The following is a 20,468-nucleotide window of genomic DNA, read 5'->3' as shown; positions in this document are numbered from 1 at the left end:
ATGTTATTTTCTTCTGTTTACCTAGACTCTCTCCACACACCTCTGGATTAGGGGTGTTCCTGGTAAGGACTCCTTAATTTTCACAAAAAGACAGCAATTTTCTTGTCTATGTCATCAGCAAAGCTCATGGTTTTGTCTCAAATCAACAGCAGAGGCTATTTTCACTCTGGTTGCTTGTTTGAAATTGTAACCTGGACTCTCTGCTACTCAACTCTATTCAAAAGCTTGATTTGGAGAAATAGTCATCACGGGTGGGAAGGGGACAGAGGTCCTGGTGGTATTAAAAAATCTCGTCCCTGAATCAGGCCAGGCTGTCCCACACCCTGGGAGAGCCCATACTCGGATCACATGACTTTGGGCTCTCCTATAATTGCTGTTCCTGAATTGCCTTTGGGGTCTCAGTTTGTATTTCATCCCTATAATCAATAGTAAGTTTCATATAATTGTTATATATGCTTTGAAACTTAGAAAGTTGTATACAATTTACTATTTATTATGGGGATGTTGCCTAAGATCATGTCTATTAAAGGACACCTTGCTTCCAGGAGCAATCCAAAGTTTTCTCTCTGACCTTACAGCCAAAAAGACAGAACTGCGGGTCTACTTTTTTATTATATAGGCATTGAGAACCTTTAATTAATCATCTGCTCCTCTTTGTTTTGGCTGCAGGGAGCCCAGGGTCAAATTAGCATCCTATCTGTAGCAGTTATACATAAGTGTAAGAGTTTCTATAGAATATTTGGGTAGAGGGAATGTCCATCTTCAACTTTAGTAGATATTCTCCTATTATTGTCCAAGGAGGTTGTAGCTATTTACACTACCATCAGGTACCCCACAGTTCCTGTTTCTCCTTCTCCTCACCAATGCTGGATATCATCACAGTGTTTAGTTTTTGCCAAGCCAAAGAGTGTGAAGCGGTATGTCATTGTTTCTTTGAAGTGCATTTCCCTGATTACCTCAGGAGCATGTTTTCATATATATATATATATACATTAGCCTTGAGGCTAACCCATTTGCAAGCTACCTGTTCAGAGCTATTGTCTCTTTTTTTCGATTGGAATATTATGCTTTCTCTCACTGACTTCTGTAAGATTTGTGAGATCTGTCAACTTCTTTACCCCTGACTTCATCCTGCCTCCCTAATCTGTTTTGCCCCCGCTGGATTTCCTTAGCTATTTATATTTATATTCCTGCAATATGTATCTATATAAGCTGCATAAATACCCTTGGGATTGTAGTAATCAGGGTAGAGTTCTGTGGTAATAAACTACCCCCAAATTGAAATGACTTAACAGAAATAAGAGTTTATTCTCTCTGCTATAGCAGCACAATGCAAGCATTGCCGAATGAGTGCATCTCCTCCTAGCGTGATTCAGGGTTCTAGAATCTGCCGACTTCATGATTGCAGAGCTCTCTGCTGGACTGAAGACAGCCAGCATGGAAGATCATGGGGGAGGTTCTCAGGGCCGGGCCTAGAGTGCCCCCACCCATCACTTCTGCTCATATCCCACTGGGAAAGTGGTGACACAGACAAAAGGAGAAATTAATCTCTAGGAGAAGGGAGTGGTCTGCATTATCAGGCAGTGAGAGAGAGCCAGCAAAATCAAGAATAGTAACTGGGGCCACAGGTGGCCCATCTCAGAGGTGAGGGAGCAGGCGATCTTGAAGAAAGGAAGCCTGAGACTAGAGGCCTTTCCTTTGAGAGGGAAGAGGAGCCAGGGTGACATTGGCCTGAGTGCCTGAATCTGCGACTGTCCCCTCCCAAGCCTGGGAGACCAGTACGGCCCCCACCCTCAGGGGCTCACTGTCTAGGACAGACATATCCTCTGCTGGCTACAGCCAGGCCATCTTAAATCATGCCATGAAGCCGTTACCATGCTTCTAGCAGGACAGAAATCAAAGCAAACAGAGTCTGCCAAGAGGGATGAGAAGGTGTTTACCCTGGGCTTTAAATGATGTGTGGAATGTGTATCAGGTGGACAAGGGGAAATGGCGAGAACTGCGGATAATAGTGACTGCACTGTGATACGCACTTAGCACGTATCATCTTATTTGCTTGCAACCGCACTCAGTTGTTCTTCGCCCCACTTTGAATAAGAGGAAACAGGTGTGAAGATATGTGAGGAGACTTGCCCAGAAGCTCAGCCAGAAAACGGCAGCCCTGGTGGAAGGCAGAGTCTGAGCAAGGGTGTGGAGGACGGAGCATGCGTGGGTTTGGGGCTGAGCATATCCGTTCTTCCCTTCCTCCCAGACCCGGAAACTCAGCAGGGCCGTCGCCAGGCCCAGGCCCGCCCCTCCCCCTTAACGAGGCTAGTTTCCCTCTGGAGCTGGGGTCCGGCACAAAGCCATCTGCCCAGCGTGTGCCCAGACGCTCCCTGGGAGCCTATGCCCATGCCACCTCTGGGCCTGGAGACAGGGGGAGGCCAGGGTGGGATGCGGGTCACTGCAGGCATCAGGGCCCTGGAAAGGGCGGGGGCTTGAGTTAGACGGGTGGGCGTTCAGAACCTGCCTCAAATGCTTCCCAGCACACAAGCTGCAGTTACTTTGCCAGTTTCAGTCCTGGGTTCCTCACCCATGAGATGAGGACAGCAAGACCAGCACTGTGGGGCTGTCTGAAGATACGTAAGGAAACTAGATGTGAATGTCTCACGCAGTCCCCAGGGCCTTTTAGGAGCTGAAGGAGAGTGGGCTCTTGAATGTCAATTACCTGGGATGTTTCTGGGCAGAGGGGTCTCCCCAGGGACCTTCTTGCTGCACCCTGTTAGCAATTCTGACTTTTAGTGGGACTCGCAGCTCTGGCCTTCCACCCTCCTCCCTGCAGCCCTGAGCCACTGCAGTCAGCCCTGGCAGGGCTCCCACCTGGAGCCTCTGACACCCTCAGCCCACCTCACCTGAGTGGCTGCAGATCGCGGGGGGGAGGACCTTGATCACAGCCTGCCTTTGCTGCCAGCCTGCAGTGACTCCCTCCTACCAGTTAAGACTGAGCCCCTCTCCCTGGACCTGAAAGCCGTTACACCTGTCCCTCCACTGCATCCCCACACTGCCCACTGTCACCCTCTCTCCAGCAGGGACCTGGGCTCTCGCCTCCCAGCCACCACACCAAGGCTTGGCATTTGCCTGTGCCTAGATCACTCTTGCCCACCCCTGCTGGAGGGGCTCAACTGGACACCCCTTCTGCCTGAGGCCAGTCCCCCTGGGAGTCTGGCCCAAGTGTCTGAGGCTGGGAGAAAGGGACAAAACAACCCAAACCACCTCTGCCTCCAGCCTGTAGAGTCCACGTCCCCTCCAAACCAGAGCTCTGGGCGGGGAGGCAGCAGCCAGCAGGGGGCCATCCTGCTCTTACACTGTCCGGGGCTGAGGCCCTCCTCAGCCAAGAGCCAGGAGGGTTGTGTGGTAGGCATCTACTCGGAAGCTCATTTAGCCCACCCCTTCATCTTATCAGGGCAACTGTGGCCCAGGAAGGGCCAGTGGCTAGCCCAGGTCCCCAACAGCCAGCAGCTCTCTACCAGGCCCAAGGGCCCCCTGATTGCTGTCAAGGGAGCCCATGTTCCCTCCTCTGGGCATGATGAGATTGGGTTGGTTACATGCTCTTTGTCCCCAAGTCTATTAGAAAATGGAGTGGCTCTGAGCTGCTTGGGAGGAGGCAGAGGGAGGCCAGTAGTGGTCTAGTCTTAACGAAATAAAACTTTATGTTCCTTAAATACATGAAGTCACCTGAACATCCCTTAACAGAACATGGTCAAAGAAAGATACTGGCTGCTTCAGTGATGAGATCAGAGTTCACTTGTGATTGGCATGTGAACTGCCCCCATGCAACTGGGTATTGCCAAAGAGTACAGCGCTCCCTCTGCCAGCTGGGACACAACTGCACTCAGAGGCTGGGAGGACCTATTATTATTATCTTGTTCCCACCAGGAGTTTGCTCAGCACATGCGCCCATCAGCAGGGTCCAATTCCTCTCTGGCCTTGTGAAAGCATCACAAATTCGAAATCAGAGGTGTCTGAGTGAACAAGAGTGGCTCTCTGCTCTTCTTAAGTTTCTTCCATTGCATGTTTCTCATACTTACCACCATCCACCAGCTAGATCTTCAGTTCCTTGGAGACAGGGACCATGTCTTCTATTTCATCCATTCAGTAAGTACTGATTGACCACCTATAATGGGCTGTACCAGGTGCTTTGGGGAATACAAAACATGAGAAAGCCACAGCTGGCTCCTTCAAGAATGAGGCAATGACCCTTTTGTAACTTGTTTTATGTAACCATCAATATTTTCAGATTCTAGCTCATTTTGATATCTACACTGGTCCTGAGGGGAGGCAGAGCTAGTATTGTCTCATTTGTCAGACAAGTAAACTGAGGCCCAAAGAGGCTAGCTGACTCCCTCAGAGACACACGGTCTTTTGGTGATGGCACTTGGGCAAGAATCCCTAGTTTTCTGAACTTGCCAGCAGCAGGCAGTTAGCCGTGCACATGCTCACACACAGCCTGCTCAGCCTGCTAGTCTGAGGGCTTGGACTGTGCCCCCTTCTCTCCGCCCCTGCCGCTATAGCCCCGAGCATTCCACCCCCACCCAGTGTGGACAGTTGGAGCAAACATAACTTCATCACTCACTGGAGATGAAAGCAAAATGCTAAAAAGCAATGAAAAACCTGACATGAAAAAATTTGGTATTTAGCCAAATGCTTACAAGAGAGGAGGGGGCCTAACTGGCAGGACCAACCCCCACCCCACTCAGTGCCTCCCAAAGGGCTCTGCCCAGAGCCCCATGAAGCAAGAGTTCCACCAAGGAGTACCTTGACCTGCTGTCGGGGGGAGTTCAGAACCAGAGGGTCAGCAAAAGGCTGCCTTCGACAACCTCTTAGCTGGCTCTCTGAGGTAAGTTGGGGATGTTCAGTGGGTGGCTGTTGCTTGTAGTTTTAAAGAAAACAAACTCTGGATGTAACATTGTCATACGAGCTCCCTAGGAGCAATGAAGCTGTCCCATCCCAGGAGGCAGCCAGCACACAACCGAATTTATCTACAATGCATACCAGCCCTTTCATCTCAACCTAAAGGAGCCGAGTGCAAGGCCAATGGCTTCCTGTAGCCCCCCTGCACTGCTAGGGACAGGATTCTGGGGCAGAAATGGGAGCCACAGGAACTGAACCAGGATGGGGCACTGGGTACCCCTGTTCCCTGGTCACAAGCTGACCCACTGTCCAGAATGTTCTTCATGGGTGACACTGGCTCCTCTGAGGACGCTGCATGCATGTGGTGGGCCAGACTGGGAGGCAGTGGGGTGGAGGAGATGGGGGGTTTGGAGGAAAGGGGGAGAAGGCAGCAGATGTAGCCACCTGGCTTTCACTCCCACAGCCCTGCGTGGGGTGGGAGTGGGCAATAAACTTGAAGAGCTAAAGAGTCCATATGGGCGGAAACAACTCCTGGGGAGGAGGGAGGGTTCAGCCCTAGAGGGGCCATGGGAGCTTCCTCTCAGGAAGAGCAGCAGAAGAGAAACATCTCCTTTTTGTGGTGAAGATTTGTCTCAGGACAGCCCAGGTTCTCAAACTTCAGAGTGCAACTGAATCCCTAAGGAAGTGGGGGAGTCACATGAAAACACCAATTCTGAGTCCCCCACCTTAGAGTTTCTGGTTCAACTGGTCTGGCGTAGGGCCCCAGAATGTGCATTTCTATCAAGTTCCCAGACGATGCTGATGCTGCAGGTTTGGGGCCACATCCTGAGAACCACTGGAGATTTCTAGAGGCCTGGGCAAGTCGACCTGCTGTGGAGGGAAGTTAAGAACCAGAGGGTCAGCAAATGGCTGCCTTCCTCTTAGCTGGCTCTCTGGGGGCAGTCAGGGATGGTAAGGCAGGGAAGTGAACAAATGATCTCTCCGTCTTCTTTCCACCTCATCAGGGAAGAGGGAGACATGGGCTGAGAAGATAGATTAGGAGTGGCCAGGTGAGGCCTCCCAGAGGGGCGTGTGTGTGCATGCGCATGCCCGAGGGTGCTGGGGAGATGCAGCTGCCTCCAGCATTCATCACAGCTGCTGACTCTGCCCCCAGTTCCCACTGTTTGACCTCAAATAAGTATACACAACTTTCTAGGACTCTTCCTTTCTACCACACTCCCTGGTTGCTTGAGCCCTTGAAGTCCAAGCAGCCTCCACTTTTCCCCAGCAGTGCCCATCACCCACCCTGCAGAAACCTTGTGTAAAACACGAGGGTGGACATGCATTCCTTTTCCTCACTGTGGAGCAGAGCACATCAAGAGAAAGGCCTCTCTCTCTCTCTCTAGTACGCTCCCTGGCTCTCCCCAGGCCACAAAGGCTGGACCACATGTGCTCCTTCTCCTGTGTGGCCTGTAGTGGCCTTCATATGGCTGGACCACAGCAGGTACTCAGTAGACAGTACTGAGCTGACTTTGATTTAGAGCAGAGCAGAGAGAACCAGGAGTGGGAGGCAAGGAACGGCAAGGCCATGGGCTCCCAACTGCTGGGCTAAAAGTAGAAAGTACAATCCCAGCCTCGGAGGCTTGGCCCTCTTCCTTCTCTTGCCATCTGCTTTGCAAGAAAGGGAGCAGAGAGAGGCCACAGCACATGTTACTCACTTGCTGAAGTCTCAGGTTGAGGCAGTCAGGGATGGGAATTAGGGAAGGAGACTGACCTTCCTGTCCCCCTGAACCTCCCCACTCCACCCTGCCAGCTGCCCTGCTTATCCAGGCCCCAGACTGGGGACCTTCCTTGCCCCTCACTCTGACATCCAATCCAGCAGGAAGTCTGGGCAAGTCTTCCTCCAACATATACTCAAGTGCATCCTCATCTCTTCGTCAAACTGACACTGCCCTTGGTCCAGCCAGCTTCTTCACTCACCTGGGCCCTTGAACTAGTCCCTTTACTTGATGTTCTGCTCTACGGTGAATAAAGCAATGTGTGTCCACCTTCATGGTTTCATACAACATTTCTGCAGGGTGAGTGATAGACACTGCTGGGAAAGTGGAGGCTGCTTGGATTTCAGCATCTCAAGAGATCTCCCTGATTCCCTAAGGGTCAGCTTCATTTCATGCTTTTACTGCTACAAGGGTCTCCAGTTAGGATACTAAGTCTAAGGGGTTAATAAACAAAATGACAATATCTGATCCCTATCTCCCCAGTGCACACAGCCTCACCTCCCTTCCTACACCCGTCCTGTGGACTATCGCAGGGCATGGACAGTTATGCAAGCAAATAGCTGGAAGGCCCCAAGCCCAGTGCCCATCACAGGTACTGCTCTGTGTTCTCTTGATGGGGTGGCAGGCAGGAGTGGAGATTTTGGAATAAGGAGGACTTCCTGGCACCTCTAAAATTACACTGCAAAGAAAAGGAATTAGAAGAAAGAACAGAAAAGGGGGAAATGACAGCAATGCTTCTGGATATGCTTCTAATTTGGAGCTCCTGGCAAAGGGCTGGGAGACAGCGTGGCAGGGTGAATGGAGCACTGGCCCAGAGCCAGGAGCCTGGGGTCTAGAAGCCTCTCTGTTGCAGCCTCAGGGCCTGCCACCACCTCCCTGTGCCTCCACGTCCCCTCTGCACATGCAGGGGCCAAAGGGAGAGTGCTCCCATCCTGGATCCCACCCTGCGCTGCAAGTCTGGGATTCTATTTAAGAGCATGCAGCCCATCTGGTTCCCATTGAGGAGGCTGCGTTTTCTCAAGTGCCTCCTCCCCTTGCAATCCAGATTCCTACCATGTGACCCCATCTTCTCCCAATGGTGTTCTGTTTTATGGCTTGTTGTTCTGTGTGCGTGATTTGAGTTTGGGGACTTTTTTATCCCCCACACACAGATTTCCCTCCCTCTTCCAGAAAACGTGGAGCCTGAACTTTTGACTGCCTGTAACACTCGCGGCTGGCGATGAGGACAGAGGGCAGGAGGAGAGGGATGCCTCTGCCTGACTCCTACTGCTGATTTCTTGGCTTCTTCATCTGTTTCTTCTCTGTTTGAGTTGCTGCTCCTGATGGCCCCTCACATGAATCAGCTGAGCGTGGAGGCCAGCAAGGAGGCTGGAGAGAAGGAACTGGTGCAGTTCTACAGTTCAGTCACATTTATTGAGCTGCCCCAGCCAGTGTGAGCTAGAGCTGCGGAGGGGAGAGGCTGAGCTCAGGGCTGCAGGAGGCCACTCTGGTGGGAGGCACACGGAGGCACACACATTCCCCAGGTCATGGCTGGGTATCCGCAGGGCCCAAGGAGAGAACAGGTGGAGAAGGGAACTCCACTGTGGCAGGGGAGGGGCCGGAGAAGGCTTCCAGGGAGATCTGTTGCCCAGTCTTTGGGTATTTATTAGCCCCCTGTAGGTGCCCAGCCCTGCACTGTACATACTGTGTATAGAGTGGTGAATTAAACAAATGCGGTTCCTGTACTCACCAAAGGAGCTTCTGGTCTCTAGGAAGAAAAGGACATCAAACCGGTGACAACACATACATAGTTATAGTTACACAGTGTGAAATGCTAGCAGCAATTATAAAGGGGTCTCATTTAAATTAGCTGATCCTTAAGGAAGTGATGTTTAAGCAAGATTGAAAGAGTAGGAGTTAGTAGAGAGTGTTCCTGATGGAGGCAAGTGTGTACTGAGGTGCTGCCCCCTAAAAGGGCTTTGCTCCTGCAAGCAGCTGAAAGCCAGGCAGTGTGGCAGGAGCGGTAGGCAGGGGCCATGGTGGAGCCAGAACTCACCCCGAGGTCAGGGCCAGGGGTCATTCTGAGGTCAAGTTTAGGGATCAGTCTGAAGCTGGACTTGGTGCTCCAGCACCAGAATGAGAGGATGTGCTCAGGCTGCAGCCAGGGTTCAGTCTTGGATGCCAGAACTAGGGGTTGGTCTCTGGCCAGGGTTAGAATTAGTTTGAATCCAGGGCCAGAGTCATCCTAAGGTCAAGTTTAGGGGTCAATCTGAGGACACTGTTAGGAGCAGCCATTCATTAAATGTTCACTCAGCATCTTCCTGGCTGATTCCCTCTGAGTACAGTGATGGGCCTGACAGCATCCCTTGCCTTCCTGGAACTTAGAGTTCAATGGGAAAGACTGTCATTAAAGAAGGAATTGCCTGAAGAGTTAGCTCATTAATTACCATTGCAACAAATGCTGTGGAGGAGGGTGCCAGGTGCCCCGAGGCCTCAGAGCTGGGTGTTATTCCAGTTACTATGACCATGTAGCAGTTGACCTCACAACTTCGCAGCTGAAAACAACCATTGTTATGCTCACAGAATCTGGGGGTTGGGAATTGGAAAGAGCACAGAGGAGATGGCTCATTTCTGCTCTGCACTGTCTGTGGCTCCAGGATAGACACAAAGGCTGGGAATGGCTCAATAGCTGGGGACTGGAATCATCTGAAGGTTCCTCATTCACACAGTGGCACCTAGGCCAAGACCGATGACCGGGGCACCTCCATGTGGCCTTTCCGTGTGGCTGGGCTTCCTCACAGCACGGCGGCCTCAAGGTGTCCACACCTGTTAAGGGGAACAGGCAGAAGCTGCATTATTTTCAATGACCCTCAGAAATCATGAGTATCACTTCCACTGTGCTCTATTGTTCAAGTAATCAACGCCCACCCAAGACAAGGGAAGGGGAATTAGACTCTGCCCCCTACCCAAAGGCCGTGTGGTCATACTGTAGAACACGTGGACTGGAGATATTGGGAAATCTCTGGAAAATACATCTGCCCCAGACACCAGCAGAAGGCAGGTCAGTTTGGGCTGTGGTAAGGGGTCCATCCCTGAAAAGCATTAGGAAGAGAGGAAAAGAGTGTGTCCTGGAATGCACTCTGCTGCCCTTCCCCAACTCCCACTAGTGGTTAGTGAGCTAATCACTTAACTGGGCAGCCCCAAGCCGGAAGGACATACTAGGGGCTGGGTGGGAGACCCAGGATTGAAGCAGTTTTGGAATACACCAGGTTCCAACACATTCTCCCCTGCACGTCAGTGAGGGCTGACAGTTTCCCAAGTCTTGGTACCAATTCCTTACTGCAGGATTAGTTTTCCCTCTGTAAAATGGGGTTTAAATTCTCCCAGCCTGGGCAGCCTGGAGGCCAGCATAGACCAAACCGATTTCAGGTTCCCTGAAGCCTGAGGTACCTACAGGTAAGTCACTTAGGGGACTTACAGATGGTAATTGCTAATAAAATTTTGCTGATGAAGTTAGAAGTTTTGTGAATCAGATTCCATGTGAAATATACCAGGAAATGCCTTGCCTTGATGGAATCCTATGGTAAAGTCTTCTCTAAAATGAAGAGTACTTTGTAAAGTGAAGAATTTCTCCCATTCCAGTTTCTTTGAAAATACAGATTTGTGTCAGCCTGGTTGGAGGAAGCAGAGGCTCCCTTCCCAGGCTCTAGACTCAGATAAAAACCTTTCCTTTGCTCATTTTGGTCTTCCTCTGCCATCTGGAGAAAGATGTTGTCCATCCTGGGGCGATGAGAGGAAAAGAAATGGGTTCCAATAGCAGCAAGGATTTAAATCTGAAGTGGACAGAGCCTGTGAGTCTCAAGGAAAAATAAAAACATCTGGAGCAGTAACCAACCTGGATTGGGGAGGATGAAATCAGGGCAGTGCTGTCACAGGGACTCCTTCATGTGCGGTCCAGAGGGCCTCGTGCCGGAGCTGTGGGCCCTGGTCACCATTCAGCTGTGACTCCCTGCGTGGCCTTGGGGCCTCTCCCTGGGCCTCTGGGCCTCCCCTGGCAAGGTCACTCTGAGGTTCCTGCCACAGCTCCTGGGCCCTGACCCTGACAGCACCCCCGCCACCTCCACCCCCTCGGCAGCAGCTGGAGCTCTGCAGTAGTCGGGGCATGACCCCCTTCCTCACTGGCCTTGGGAAACTCCCCAAACTTGGCCCCAGGGCTGGGGTCAGGCGGGAAGTGCGGCCCAGATGACCTCATGCTGGGTTCTTGCCCTGCTGTTCATCCCTCGGCAGGCAGCTTGGTGACTCACCTCAAGGGGGGAGAGCCAAGATCCATTTGAAAACTGAAAGCCATTTGGGGCCCTTCCCTTCCAAGGGCTCTGAGAACAGGCCCTTGGCAGCTCTCAGCTCTCCCCTTCCCAGGGACCCAGGATGAAAGGCTTGCAGTGTCCCAGCCGGAGCTGGTGTTCCCTGGGGCAGGTACAGCATATTGCCTTCCCCTTCTTCCCAGTCTGAGCTGGGACCTCAGGACCCTGGGCTCCGCCTGGCTGTGAGGTGGTGGCTGCACTCTTTGCTCTCTCTGGCCCATGTCTGCATCCCCAAGCTACAGTCTCTCCTCTGTCACTCAGTCCATCCCTGCCCTTCCTTGCCATCCAGACCATCTCAATCTGTGCCCTCAAATCCCATGGGTCTTAGCCTCAGGAAGGTTTGCACTTAGAAGAGTTTCAAAGCAAAGGTGTTTCTTGTTCTCTGAATACTCACGGCTTCTGCCACATTCTCCAGCCTCTTTGTAATTAGGTGCACAAACTCTGACCAATAAAGCATAGAAAAGCAGGCAAGATTCTCTGCATACTCTCTTCTGACACCTGGGAGATGAACACAGAGACCTCATGTTACAGATCTGTACTGCTAAATGTGGTAGTGATTAGCCACTATGCCAATATAAATTAGTTAAAATTAGATGAAATTTAAAATTCCATTTCTCAGCCTCATTACCACATTTCCAGTTCTTGGTAGGCACATGTGGCAAGCAGATATTGCATCACACAGCACGTATAGGATATCTCTGTACTTGGAGGAAGTTCTCCTGGACAATGCTATTTCAGGAGGTGAAGCTACAAGATGTCACATCACCATCAGCCTGGGTCCTCAAGCAAGAAAGGAGCAGGGACTCTCACCAACCCACAGTGGACATGTAGCATGAGCAAGAAATAAACCACTAAATAAACCACATGTGAAGCCACTGAAGTTCCAGAGTGGAGCTGCTGCTCCCACAGAGCTCTGCCCACCCTGACTCACCCAGCCTACCTGCAAGAAATGAACAGAAGCAAAAACAGGCAGAAAAAGACCAAGTTCTAGCTTCCTGGGCAAATACCATATGCAACCTAAACAATCCATGAAATACAAAGTCGACACCTTGCTGCCTTCTAGAGGGAGCTGGCTGAAGCATAATCATGGGTGAACGCCTGGAGGAGGTGAAACAGGGATGGGCCTTGGGAAATGGGCAGGGTTCACATAGGCTTGTGGTTTTTAATCTACAGGAATTTTTGGCTGCCCACCAAGGAAAGCTGGATAGACAAGGAGAAGGGCAGGAATCCCAGTGGGGGCGCCAGGATAAGCAAAACACACGAGCACAAATGTCAGTGCGAACATAAAAGGCCTGGGCCATGCAGATTTTCCTCAGGTTGCAAGGGAGCTGTGGGCAGCTTAGGAAAGAGGTCAGATGGGAGTTGAGAGGTGAGTTTCCTGCATGTTTCCACCTGGAGTTAGCCAAGAGTAGGAGCTAGAGCATGTAGGGAATGAAGGATGAACTCATGTAGTTATTGATAGTCAAAGGAAGGGTTGGCCTCAGGAATGACAGGCCAGAATTCAGTAACTGGGGTTGAAAAGTTTGACTAGGAAGTATAGGAATTCACAGAGGCAGCCTTTTGTTTATGGAATAATCATTAATGGGTGATTAATTCACACAAGAAGCTAGTTAGTCCCAGAGATCCTCCCTTCTGAGTTCTAGGCTCAATTTTCCAATGTGCTACTTGGCTTGCCCAGCTGTGTCCATTCAACACCTCAGCCTCAGCCTGACCACAGGGATCCACAGCCCCCACACCCCAGCCTGGCACCAAACATCATGGCAAGCCAAGCCCCAGGCCGTGGCTGTGGAATCCCCTGGGGTTCACACCACTGCCACCACCACCACGCATGCTGGCACATGAGCATACTGCACATCTCTCACCAAGTCCTGCGGGGGCCTCTGCCAGCAGTGCCCCAGCCTCGACTCTACCCCAACTTCTCTGCCTCCCCCATAGTCACACCTGACTGGTTTTCTCAACCACAGCGGCCTCAGCACTACTGGCCCTACATCGTGTCTCTCCACTCCCTCCAGCCCATCCTGCATTCCAGCACCAAACAAGATTCCCCGTATATAGCTGGGTCACACCTCTGCTCAAAAGCCTTCAGGGCTATCCAAAGAAATCAAGCCTCTCTAGCCGGGATTCAAAACCTGCCACTTGCTGGGTGAAACACACATTCAGCTGCTTAGTGCTTCCTCCACAGTCCCACCTGTGCCAGGCTGATCCCCTCACTGCTGCCTCTGCCCCCTATTCCCATCAGACTCCTCCTGCCCCACGAAGCTCTTCTTGATGGTCCTTTTGTCCTGTCATCTCACAATTCTCCTACTGCCACTGTAGAAAGGTTCAGAGGGGCATAAAGGGTCTGAGGGCCTCTACTTGCTGGCTGTGTGACCTTAGGCAAGTCACTTAAGCTCTGAACCTCAGTCTTCTCAACTGCAAAGTGAAGACAGTACACACTTCACACAATAGCTAAAGTCTGGGAAACTACAGTGGAAACCATAAAACAATACTCAGATGGGAGGGATCATGTTACACTTCTGAGCCTCTTTTCATGCACACATCTTGCCTACTTCTTTCCCTCTGGAAGCATCTAGTTCCCAAGGACTTACCAGGGACGGCAGATGGGAGACAGTTGAAGCCTCTTAGGTGAAGCATTTCTGGCATATGGAATGTTCTGTGGAAGCTGCAGAGCTCACTTCTCCCTCCTGTCTCGGGCTGCTCATCCCTAAAGTGGGAGGGTGGGACTCAGAGGACTCCGAGGGGCCTCCAGGGAGGGTGGTCCTGATGCTGCACCTGATGTTCTCCTTGCAGAACTCAGAGCAGTGAGCAGCAGGGCCCCTCAGGGAAGCCTGAGAGCCACAACAGGGAGAAGCTGGGGAGTTCCTGTTTCTAGCTGTTGCCTGGGAAGCGTTCCTAGGCTGAGAGAAGTCAAATGAACAGGGATTGGGAGTGAGTGGCATGGACCTCTGTTTCTACTTCCTGTTTAGAAGCACCACCTGATCATTGCCAGGAGGGGCCGCTGTACCCAAACCTCTGCTGTCCACCCAATGGCCGCCAAGATCTTCCCATTTACACCCTGAATAAAAACCTTTTCCTGGCACCACTGAGGCTGCACATGACCTGGCCCCTGCTGCCCTCCCTAGCCTCATGCCCCAACACCACCACCCCGCCCTCACTCTCGGAGTCCACCGTCCTGGTAGTCTTCTGCCTTTTGGAATGGCCTGCTCTCGCTCCTGAGGGCCCTTGCACATGCTCTTCCCTCAGTCTGGGATGCTACACGACCTGCTAATGCCCAACAAGGCGTCAAGTCTCTGCACAAAGACGGCTTCCCCAAAACCCAACCACTACACCCAACCCCTGACCCCCATATTTGGGGCTTGTGTTTATATGCGTTCTTGACTCATGGTCCTCTCTGTAGCTCTTCCACAGTTTATAATTACATGTTGGAATGCTATTTGTTTAATGTCTGTCTTCCCTACTAGAATGTCATCTCTGCAGGGCCAGGACCAGGACTATTTCACTCACTATTGAAGCCCCACCAATAGGGCTGGCATATAGTAGGTGCTAAATAAAGATTCGGGGAATGAATGAATGGGTGAATATATGGATATGAAAGATGAGACAATTTTTTAATCCTTCAGAAGATCTTTAGTCCCATCGGGGCTGACCACCCTCCAGGCCCATTATCCATAATCACATCTACACCCTCTGCCCTCACCCTACTCATCCTGACTGGACACTGGGAAGGGGCCACTCCACATGGTTTCAGCTGGCCTGGACCTCACACTGAGTCCAGCTGTGCTTGGGTTTGTAGCGAATAAACAGCTCTAATCCAGAAGAGCCTCAGTTCACCCAGGAACTGGGCTCAGACATGTAGAATTATGTGAATCTGATTTCCCCAGACCCCAGGTCCTTCCTGGAGCAGCAAGAAGACCCGGCTCCTCTGGTGGGGCCTCTGGACAGGAGCCGGGACTCCGCCACCCTTGGTCTCTCACCTCCCACAGCTCTCGGCCCCCTCCAGATCATAATCTCTCCTCCAAGATGTAAAAATATGTTTCAGGGCACTAACTACAGAGGTCATTACTTCAGAGACCCTCTTGGCAAATTCCTTTATTGTTCCCAGTTTAAAAAGCCAGAGTCTTCTTATAATGGGGTTCCTCGGAGCAGGGCCCACCTGTGAAAATACTGCCCTCTTCAGGGACTGAGCTGGGCAGGGAAGGGCGGGCGCCAGGCCCCTCAGCTGCTCCCAGAGGAAGGGCAGAGAGGAAGTCCAGAGAGCTTAAGAAATGGTATTTTCCTGGAGAGAGGGAAACTCCTCATGCCAAAGACTACAGATGGGAACTAACGTTCCGGGGCCTAGTTGAGGGACCAGAGGTGTTCTAGCCCTGGGCAGCACTCTCTTTAGTAGGAATTCAGGGTACTAAAGGGACTGACATTGGCCAAGCTGAAACCATTCATCCCTCTACTCCCCAGCCCTCTGAGCCGATGGCCTTTCCTCCCACCTCCCAGGGAGGGGATGCAGTGGGATGGTGGTCCCTTGGTGTCCTGTCCCCAGACAAGGGGGCCTCCTTGTGCTCAGCCCATCGTGACTTCAGTCCCTCCCCCCAGGTTAACGTGGGCAGCTGTCTGTTCCAAGCCTCTGCCCCAACCCATGATTTAATCTCTCCATGTCTATCTGCCCCTCCCATCAGCATTTATGATACTCGAATGTCTGCCATGTTACAACCACACAGCTCCTGCTGCTTCTAGCTCCTTCCTCCAGCCAACTTCTGGACTTACACACTCTTGCTGTCTTTCCTTCCTGGCCCTTAGTTTCTCCTCAGTCCAGAGTAGTGTGGCTCGTTCTCTCACTTTCCTAAAACTGCTCTGTCCAAGCACCCCAAGGCTCCCTTGTTGCTAAGTCTAATTTCAGCAGCTCACAGCCCTGTATGTCCCTCCTACAGTGCTCCTCTGCCTTGTCTTCCTCATCAGGGCATGCCTGTGTCACTCCTACCCTCTGGCTGCACCCTCTGGTTCTGTAGCTTGGGCCCTCTAGAATTCTGTCTTTGGCTCTACTCATTTTTTCCTTCTCACAACGCACCTGCCTGGGTGATCTCATCCACTTTTGTGGCTTCAGTGATTCTAGAGTCTTGACCTACAGCCAGAGCTCTCTCTGAGCTGTGGACCTGCATATTCATTCATTTATTCACTCCCTCCCTCCCTCATTCAGCAGACTGAGCACCTGCCATGTGCCGGGCACTGTGCTCAGGAACAAAACGGAATAGTTGCCTGTGGGGGTTCCCAGTGTAGTCGAGGCAAGCAGTATGCAAAGCAGCAGGTCACTCCTCGCAGGGTGTCAGAGCTTGCAGAGTAATGGGCCAGTGTGACTGGGCTCCAGGACCTGCACCCATCGGGGTTAAGTCAGGAGGTAGAGACGTAGTGAGGATTAAGAGATGGGGGATATATTATGGGAATAGGACATTACAACATTGTGGGGAAAGCTGGGGAAGCAGAAGTTCTGAAGCTGGAAGAGCAGAATAAAGTCACCAACCAGCGCCTGAAGCCAGGCATGCCCAGCCAGGAGTGGGCCCTGAGGAAAGTTGGTGGAAGAGTCTGTGGAAGGCTGTTCCCTCTACACCTGGTGGTGAGCAAGGCTGGAAGTAGAGAGGCTGAGATCCATCAGCTCTCACCTGGATTACTGCCAAAATTCCTAATCGGTCTCCCCAGTGCTATTTTTATCTCACCTGGACTAAACAGTCTTCCTAAAATGCAATGCTAACCTGTCACTCCCTGAGCCCCTTCCTTCCAGAGAGCGGCCAGACTGCTTGGCCGGCCCACAGGGCCCTTCATGACTAGCCACTGCACTGGGCTCTTGCTTCCCCCTCTTGCCCACCCCACACGCTCACCCCAGCTCTCCAGATCCTCACTGGGAAAAACTTTCTCCATTCCTTCATTCCTTCATTTTCTTGCGCTCTCACTGTCTTCCAGACCCCAGGATGCTTTTCCCTCACATGCCTGTACACACCTCCGCCGTGGAGCTTCTGTGACACCCACCCCACAGACATCTGGGTCCTTTCCGTCCCTCTCTTGATTCCTGTTTCACATCCGGGTACCTGCAAGCTTGCTTTGTCTTCATGCCTACCTGACTGTACAGACTATGAGAGAGGCCTCTCTGTGACCAGCCCATGTCTGGACATTATAGATGTTTGTTAAATAGTTGTCCAATTAACAAAGGTTTGCAAGAGCTGTGCAACAAAACATAAAGATGATGGTTCTGCCATGTTCTCATAAAAAGCAGAATACAAAATTTTGTGCATATTAATCGAATAAATAGAAGAAAGATAAGTAGTTAAAATAAAAGAGGGTTGAAAGGAACAAGATGGAATTCTTCAGAAAGGCCCACCTCTGGGTGGTGAGGCTATGGTGACTTTTCTTCTTTCTACATTTCAGTTTCAAACTATTCTGTACTTTTTTAAAAAATCACCTTTAAATATTTCTCCAAAGCAATAAATTGCTCTCTTACCACCTACTTCTATTTTTATATTCACATTCCTTCCTAAGCACATTTCTTCTATAAACCCAAGAACGAAGATCTCTTCCTTGGGCCGAGAAAGCCCAATTTCCCTTTCAGAAGGAGTTGACTGACCTGTCTTCTCTCTGTCATCTATTCCCAGATACCATCTGCCAGGAAATGTGTTGCATCCCTTCATGATTCTTCTTGCTTTGTATGACTAAAAGTAATCATGGGGGTTTTGAGTTGTATCAGAACAGCACACTAATGGATATTATAGAGACATAAATGGCCCAGGTGTTGGCCCTCAAATCTGGCTTTCAATAACAAGCCTTCCCCCAGAATCTCCAAAGGACTATAAGCACAGAAGACAGAATAAGGCAGAGGAATATGTTCTCTAGGAAATAAAGTCACCTAGAGGTGACTTTTCCCCAAACCCCAGTGCAGAGCTGAGCCAGGTCTCCCTCAGCCACGTGTGACCCCCTTCTCTCCAGGCTAGCCCAGCCTCAGATCCTGGGGTTGCCTTCATTAGGGGAAGGGCAATTCTGAGCACTCCTGCTCAGAGGAGAAGAGGGGGTGCACGACGAAGAGTGTGTTAGCCCTAGAGGGCCTAGAGGAGCAGTGATCTGGGAGGCCCCCCAACAGTGGGAACATCACCTGGGTTCCCGACTTGGCAGCCCAGTGAAAGTGAGTCTCTCCTGAATCCAGGAGAGAAAGCAGACCGCTCCTCTGGCACTGTGGGCCCACCTTTGACCCTGAGGATCCTCACTATAGGAGGGAGGAGGGATGAGAAAAATCAGTTAGGAGCCTGATCTGCCAACACTTAAGTTAACCTTTTGCATTTTTTTCAAGCTTGAGTTCATTCTGAAATATGGTTTCATGCACCCAGACAGGCTAACAGCTCTCCTCAAGCTCACATAGCTTTTGCTAGCAGAACCAGAAGTAGAACCCTGGTCTCTCTATTCCCAATCCAGAACTTCTGTCACCTGCAAAGAGATGAGTGATGAGAGTAGGAAGATGGGTAAGACAGCTTCCTGGGGAAGGAGCATGAAGGGCTATTGCAGTGTTAAATCATGGTGACTCTGAGAGGTCTGAAACGATTATGTTAGAATACTTGGTTGGAAGTGACATAAATGCATTTCAAACCAACTCAAAGCATTAAAGAGGAAATCCATGTAACTAACTCATAGTGAGGATAGGAATGGAACTGGATTTCAGGGACAGCTAGATCAAGGGACCACTACCACCTGGACTGTTTCTTTCAGGCATCTCTCTTCTGTATATGAGCTTGATTCTCTTAGACTGGCTTTCACACATTATGGGGGACATGGCCACAAGCATGCTCCAGACTCTTCTAATAGCCTTTGGCCTGAGAAGGACAAGGTCTTGCCCGGGGAGAGGCTTTGATTGGCCAGCTTACATCACATCCTTATACCTGACTAAGATGCTGTGGTCCACCAGACATCACAGGACTATGACCAGGAAATTGTTTCTAATTGGAAGAGGTGAGATGGGGGAGGAATGCTGGGAAGATAGAATCAACAGCCCCTTTAATGTATTCGACAAAAGCTTTGACACAGACCCAAAAGCCTAAGCATCAAGGGAGAAGCAACGTAAAAGAGATGAATGAGGGAAGGCTCAGGGTACAAATCAGGCGATTTGTGAGTTGAGTGTCTGTGAGCCAAAGAAGATATCTGTCTGCGAGGGGAGGGTGTATGAGGGAAGTAAAATAGGAAGGGATTAGGAAAGCAGAGTAAGATGGATGAGTAGAGAATATAGACAGTGTGTCAAGCACCTCTTGGAATTGAGGTCACACTAAATCCAGGAGCTGTGCCTAAAAAAGAACCAGAAAGGGCTCTTTCCTCAAGGATAGAAGGATGTAGAGAGGGAACCATGATGGGCTAGACGGGCAGACAGAAAGGCCAGGTGAGTCAGGGGAAGGAGACAGAAGAGACATCCCCTAGATTATGTTCTCTCGAAAATAAACAGTAATTATTATGACCCATAAAAACATGGATCACTCTTTGATAGGGTACCACTCTTCAATTTACAAGCATGCAAAAAACAGAGGTGCAAAAGGAAAAATAAGTTGTAATTATAATTCCCAGAGGTAATACTATGGAATTTCATATATTTCTTTCCATAAATCTCTTTTTTGCAAAAATTGAATCTTACTGTACATACTGTTTTAAAACTTGCCTTTTCACTTAATAATATGATATAAATATCTTTTCATTGTCAACACTTATATTTCTACAATTTGGGAGGCTGCATGTAATTCTCTTGTGTGTGTATACATCATTTATTGATTAATTCCCTACTGGGGCCATTTAAGCAATATCCAATTCCTTATAATTTTCTATACCTAAATCTTCATGCACATCATCTTTTAACTTAGGATTCAGAACAAATTCCTAGACATACAATTTCTTGGAAAATAATCTAAAACCAAAATTGCCATTCAAAAAGTTGTGGCACTTAACATCCTCATTGGTGTAAATAAGTGGCTGATTTCTTTGTTATTTTGCTAGCATTATTCCTTTCCAGCTGTTACTAGTAAAAATAACACATTTTTTAGTATTGAGAGTCTATTATAAGGGTCCCTGTTCAAATAGGGGAGCCAGATGAGGGATAAAGAAAAAAAATATTTTGTACGTTTTTATTGGGTTATTTTTCTTCTAATCAGGAGATTCTAAGAGGTCTGTACATATTCTTGGCAAGTACTTTGTCAGATGTGTCTTACAAATATTTTCCCAGTCTGTGGTTTATATTTTCATTTTCTTAATGATATTTTGAAAATAGCAGAAGTTTTTCATTTTGACAAAATTTAACATTTCAGTTTTTTCTATGGTTCATGCTTTCTCTGTCCAAACTAAGAAATATTTGCTTGTCCCCAAATCATGATGATCATCTTCTATGATCTCTTCCAGGAGTTTTGTAGTTTCACCTTAACATTTAAGTGTCTGATCCATTTTGAGTGATGTTTGGTATATTGTGAGGTAAGGATTGAGG

This window comes from Manis pentadactyla, chromosome 2 (assembly GCF_030020395.1).
Source record: "Manis pentadactyla isolate mManPen7 chromosome 2, mManPen7.hap1, whole genome shotgun sequence".
NCBI classification, from domain to species: Eukaryota; Metazoa; Chordata; class Mammalia; order Pholidota; family Manidae; genus Manis; species Manis pentadactyla.
This window is presented reverse-complemented; position numbering follows the sequence as displayed.